This window comes from Vipera ursinii (assembly GCF_947247035.1).
Source record: "Vipera ursinii genome assembly, chromosome: 3".
NCBI classification, from domain to species: Eukaryota; Metazoa; Chordata; class Lepidosauria; order Squamata; family Viperidae; genus Vipera; species Vipera ursinii.
In genome coordinates, this window is record NC_139516.1 from 193084173 (window position 1) to 193090411 (window position 6239).

A 6239-nucleotide genomic window follows, 5' to 3' on the forward strand; every position below is an offset into this window, starting at 1 on the left:
CACAGCTCCTATGTGATCTTCCAGGGAGAGCTGCGAGTCTAGGAGGACACCCAGGTTGCGGGCCCTATCAACAGGGGGTAGTAACTCATCCCCGATGTTAAGGGATGGGATGCTCTGAGTAACCTGGCTTGCCGGTACGTACAGCCATTCAGTCTTGTCCGGGTTCAGTTGAAGCCTGTTCCTCCCCATCCATTCCCGGACCGCTTTCAGGCAGCGGGACATCACGTTGAGGGCATCACTGATGTTGTTTGGAGTTGAGATGAAAAGCTGGGTGTCATCAGCATACTGATGGTACCCTACTCCAAAGCTACGAATGATCTCACCCAGCGGTTTCATGTAGATGTTGAACAGGAGAGGCGAGAGGACCGACCCCTGAGGGACTCCGCAAACGAGAGGCCTCGGAGTCGACCTCTGTCCCCCTGCCAGCACCGACTGCGAGCGACCCTGGAGAAAGGAGGAGAACCAACGCAGAACCGTGCCTCCCACTCCCAGTCCCCTGAGGCGCTGCAGCAAGATACCATGGTCGATGGTATCGAAAGCCGCCGAAATGTCTAATAAGACTAGGACAGAGGAATGGCCCCTGTCCCAGGCTCTCCAGAGATCATTCATCAGAGCGACCAATGCCGTCTCCGTGCTGTAGCCCGGCCTGAAGCCCGATTGGCACGGGTCTAGATAAACCGCTTCATCCAGGACCTGAGGAAGTTGGTGCGCCACCACGCTCTCAACACCACGCTCGCAAGGAAGCGAAGATTGGAGACTGGACGAAAGTTATTCAATGAGGATGGGTCCAAGGTGGGCTTCTTGAGGAGAGGTCTCACCACCGCCTCCTTCAAGGCGGTGGGGAAGTGACCCTCACTCAGAGAAGCAGAGATGACCGCCAGGAACCAGCCTCGTGTCCCCTCTCGAGCCGCATAAGCCAGCCAGGAAGGGCACGGGTCCAGTAAGCATGTGGAGGAGCTCAACCTCCTCATAATCCTGTCCACTTCCTTAGGAGTCACAGGATCAAATTCCTCCCAGATGACGTCGACAAGACTGTCCATGTCTTGTTCTTCCAACTCAGCCCAGTTGGAGTCCAGGCCGGTTCGAATCTGAGCAATTTTATCCAGCAGATATTGACCGAATTCCTCGGCTCGACCCTGCAAGGGTTCCTCCCTCACCTCTTGGTTCAGTAGGGAGCGAGTCACCCTGAACAAGGCAGCCGGGCGATTATCTGCGGACGCGATGAGGGTGGAAAAGTAGTTGGATTTTGCCACCCTTATCGCAGCGAGATAAGACCTGGTGAGGATTCTTAACCGCAATCGGTCGGATTCGGATCGACTGGATCTCCAACGGCTCTCTAGGCCCCGTCTCCGACGCTTCATCTCCCGGAGCTCCGCGGTGAACCATGGGGCTCGCTGGGATCTGCGCCGGGTCAGAGGCCGCATGGGTACAACTCGGTCCAGAGCCTCCGTGGCTGCCTTTTCCCAGGCTTCCACTAAGGCATCCGCCGAGCTGTGAGCAGGGAGTGCATGCGCATCCCCAAGCGCTGCCTGGAACCTATCAGGGTCCATTAGGCGCCTAGGGTGGTACCATCTGGTTGGCACCGTGCACCCATGGTGGGGAGTGGCAAAGGGGAAGTCTAGCCGTAGAAGGTGATGATTGGTCCATGACAGGGGCGTAACAGTCGTGGCACCCCCACTGATATCATCACGCCACCGTCCAGACAAGAACACCAAGTCTGGGGTGTGGCCTCCCTCATGAGTCAGTCCAGAAATTATTTGCGACAGGTCCATGGCCGGCATGGAAGCCATGAACTCCCGAGCCAGTTCGGACGATCCTCCCAGGGACGGTAGGTTAAAGTCGCCCAAGACCATGAGTTTTGGGAATTCAACCACCAACCCTGAGAGGACATCGAGTAGCTCGGGCAGGGCTGCCGCTGCACGATTAGGTGGTAGGTACACCAGCAGCAGGCCCAACTGCGCCCCCGGGCCATATCTCAGAAGGAGAGACTCACACCCGACCATCTGAGGGACGGTGGTCTCTCGCGGGCTAAGGGACTCCCTGATGATAACTGCCACTCCCCCGCCCCTCCCATGGGTCCGAGGCTGGTGCAGCACCTGGAAACCTGGCGGGCAGAGGTCAACCAGGGGGACACCACCCTCTGGGCCCAGCCAGGTTTCCGTGATGCAAGCCAGGTCCGCGTGCTCGCTCTCCACTAGGTCACGAATGAGGTGAGCCTTGTTAGCTATGGACCTGGCATTCAGGTAGACCAGCCTTAGGATAGGAGGCTGCACACCTTCGCTCCCGGGTCCTCCGGGGAAGTACAGAGGGTCGGAGCGTCTCACCGCTTGCACAGAGCAGAGATGACACTCCCGGTGATGATATGGCCCTCTGTTTGTGCACCTTCTGCCGTTCCCCACCATCCTGGGAATAGGTTGTTCCTCAGTTCACCACTGGGTTTTGTCGGCGACTGGTCCTCGTTTTTCACCATCGCGAATGGTCGTAGGCCTGGCCTGCGATATGGTAGCTGGAAGGCCTGCCTTTCCCGAGCAACCATAGTCTTTTCCCGCCCCCCTCCCTAACCCGACATAAAACTTGAGTAGAAACTTAACCAGGGGCCTCTTGTTGGTCTTGTGATGCAGGCCCCTGACCCTGCCTGGCCATCTCTCAGAGGCCCAATGGTCGGGCCCGTCATCGAGGTTCGATGTATTGAAGGCAGGACGAACCCAGGAGAGGGGGGAACTCCTGAGGGCGAGTAGATCTATGCTTGAATATTGGAGAAGCATAGGGAGCATTGGGAAGCATTGGGAAGGCGGTCCCCTGGGTGGAGCATTGGAAGGAGGGTCGAGTCGGGTAGGTGGATATCTGGACCGTCATCCAACCACTGCCACTTGGCTGGGTGAACCCCAGAAGCAGGCCACTCCCCATCCTCTCACGATGGGTTGTGACTCTGCTTCTGGGGGTGGTCCAGGACCCACTCTGGGTGAAGCATACCCCATAGAGCTCTCACCTCTATGGGGCTGCAGGTGTAGGACAGGCCACTCTGCCACCGTGGCTTGCACCCAGGCCCATCATGTCCTGTGGGGCGAGGGAGGGCAGGGGGTTCGGAGCTGGTGGAAGCAAGATGATGATGGCCTCGGTGGTCTAGTCGCCGTCATCTCCACTGGTCAGCTGCATCGTGGCGTCTTTAGGTTGTTGATCGGCACGGAGACACCGTTGGTACCCAGGGTGCGGGCCGGAGACGCCACGCCACGTCTAGTAGTGCTGCCGTTGAGGGTTTTTGGTGAGTTGGTCGGCCGGGGCCTGGAGAAGCTTAGCGCCGTTGTCAAGGCCCCTCGGTGGTGGTCTATCGGGTCCGCATAGCCGGTCTGCGGCGTCTCCTTGATCCCATGGAGACGCTGCCATTGTTCAGGAGCAGGCCAGAAGGTTGAGGCAGGGTAACGACTCCGGTCCTGCTCAGGGCGGTTGCTGCGGCTGCCTCTTCCACCGCCTAGCTGATCCATTTGATCCGCGGGGTCTTTCCCAATCTTCCCAGGTGCCGCCGTTGCCCAGGGAGGCATAACAGGGAGCCGAGGGTGGAGGCACCGGCCCCACTCCAGATGGCTGCAGCAGCTGCAGCGGGTCAGGGGCGCCCCACCGCCACTGCCTCCGCCGGGGTTCAGGCCCGTGGGGAGACGACAGACTAGGGCCCCGCGGGGTTCTCGCCGTCGCCGTTGCTGACGATGCCGCTGCCTCCGCCACCCAGCTGGTCCGCGGCGCCTCCGTTGATCGATTGGAGATGCTGCCGCAGCCCGGGAGTCGAACAGGGGGGGGGTCGGGGCAGGGCAAAGATGTTGGCCCCTCTTGGATGGCAGCAATGGTTGTGGTGGCTTAGGGGCGGGCCGGTGATGCCCCGTCGCCACTGCCACCGTCGCTTTTAGGCTCCTTGGACAGACGGTCAGCTTGGGGGCTGGAGAGCCATCGCTGCTGCCGCTGGTGATTTCGTTGCCGGCGCCTCCGCCGCACAGCTGCATGATTGTTTCAATATTTGCATGCAAAGCACAACTTTTCAAGGCTGACTCTTAATTGATCTTAAAGTAATACAGAAAGCTCATTTCACACTAAAATATGTGATCAGCAGTAGTCAGTGAGCCGTCTTCCAGATGTTGTAACTGCTTACAATTTTACGTGCTGGCTAGGGTTGATAGGAGTTGGATTTCAGTAACATATGGACAATTGCACATTGCCCATTCCTGCTTTTGATAACTTAAATAATGAGACAACAGCAGTTAAAACCATACAGAGTGCTGAACAGGCTAATTAAAACAGCATGTAAGTAAGCTTAAGAACAGCAACAATTGAAAACAATCCAGAGAACTCCAAATTTTATTGTGAACAATTAAAATCACTTAAAAAAAGACTGGTGCCTTTCAAGACTACCCAAATAGGGACCAAATTGTCATCTCATGTAGGTGGAAAGAAACCCATGTAGAGTCTTTTACCATGAATATCACAAAGACCATACTCCTAGGACCTATGCTGACTCAGGAATTCTGGGAGTTGAAGTCCATGAGTCATAAAAGAGCCGAGGTTGCCTACCCCTGCCCTAGGTAATAGTCATTCATGAATTGGTCACTGAAAGTGATGTAGTATGCTGTGGTTGATAGTGTGGCTTTAAAATACCAGAATAACTGCACCATTCATTTCTTTATCATTTTTTTTAGTCTTTTTTTTCCTTGGAAAATAAGCAGCATGGTCTCAACAAATGGCAGGCCCTGACAGCTATCAAAAGAGAAGCAAAATAGGTTTGACCTAGGTTAAAATGTTGATTGGGTGACCACCTAAGAAATGCAGATGGAAGATAAACCATGAATTCTTCGCTCCAAACAATGGCAAATAGCTTCTACATCATGACAGGAAAACTGTGTGAGTACATTCATGAAGTCACCAGAAGCCAGGTTCTAGTTGAAAGCAATTTTTTTCTTCTGTAATGAAACACATTATATTTCTAAAACTTCAATAGGCTAGTTCTGCTCTCTTTTAACCTTTACATTTAAATAAACAAGAAATAGTATGTACAAAGCAAAGCACTAATCTCCAGCATCATTTTTATGTATAAGAATGCCTCTGAACAGCCTCATCCTAGCCCTGAAGGAATTCTCAGAAAATAAAAATCATGGGTGGCTGAGGCTCTGTTCATTTTCTTAGGAAAATCAAAACATAAGAAAATCTTTATGCAATAAAACAAACTATGTAGCATATTTAAAAGTAGTGGTGGGGATCAACTTTATCTCCTAAGTAAAGAGATTTTGCAATTGGCTTTTGAGAATCATTTGTAAGAAATCTTAACATCCTCAGTGTGCTCACCTGCCCCACATTTATTTTATTTATTAAACAAATTTAGTATATATTTATTTATTAAGCAACTTTAAATGGTTGCCTAACACATAGGTGATTCCAGATAGCTTACAATGTTGTCTAATCCTGAGATACACCCATTAAAAGCCATCAGTTTATAACATACAATGTAAATATTAACAAACATACAGACTTGAATAGTAACAAACATGCAATTAATTCTTTGTAACAAAAATGTATGTCGCTTCTTTTCATCGTAAAAGGAAGGGTTTCCATTTTTCACTTACTGAACCAGTTTAGTTCAAAGGGCAACTATGACTGCAAATTGATTCAATTGAAAGAAGAAATTCATTCTTTATAATGATAGCACAAATTAATACTAACATATTATTAAATGCCATTCTTTACTTTCAGCTTTACATCATTACAAGGTGTGCCTCAATATATCAGACTATCAGCTAGAAAATAACCACACCAACCTAAAAGAGAGTTGGGAAAAAAAAGGGAACAGTGATAAAGATAGCAGTCCTCTTTAATGGAGCCATTCTTTACCTCCTATTATTCTCAGAACAGCTACCTCTATTAAATTGTCAGGAACTAATATATGTTTCTGCAGATCCATATAGTTTTAAGGTCCTTTCTCCATATGTCAGAAATGTCTGCAAGGCAAGGAAACTCATTCCACTGGGAATATTCAACATATCATCTGAATGTGTAGAGTTCCTAGCCCTCTGAAGGCTTTCCCAGCATCCACCCTTAAAGGAGGTCATCCAAAGTTCTTTTTGTTCAGAAAGTTGATAAATCAAAGCTGTAGAGTTAGTGGAATGGGGTTAGAAGACAGGGAAGAATACCCAATAAAATACAGGGGTAAAAAGACAACTAAATACTTTAAAAGATGATGGTGATGGTGATGGGATGATGAT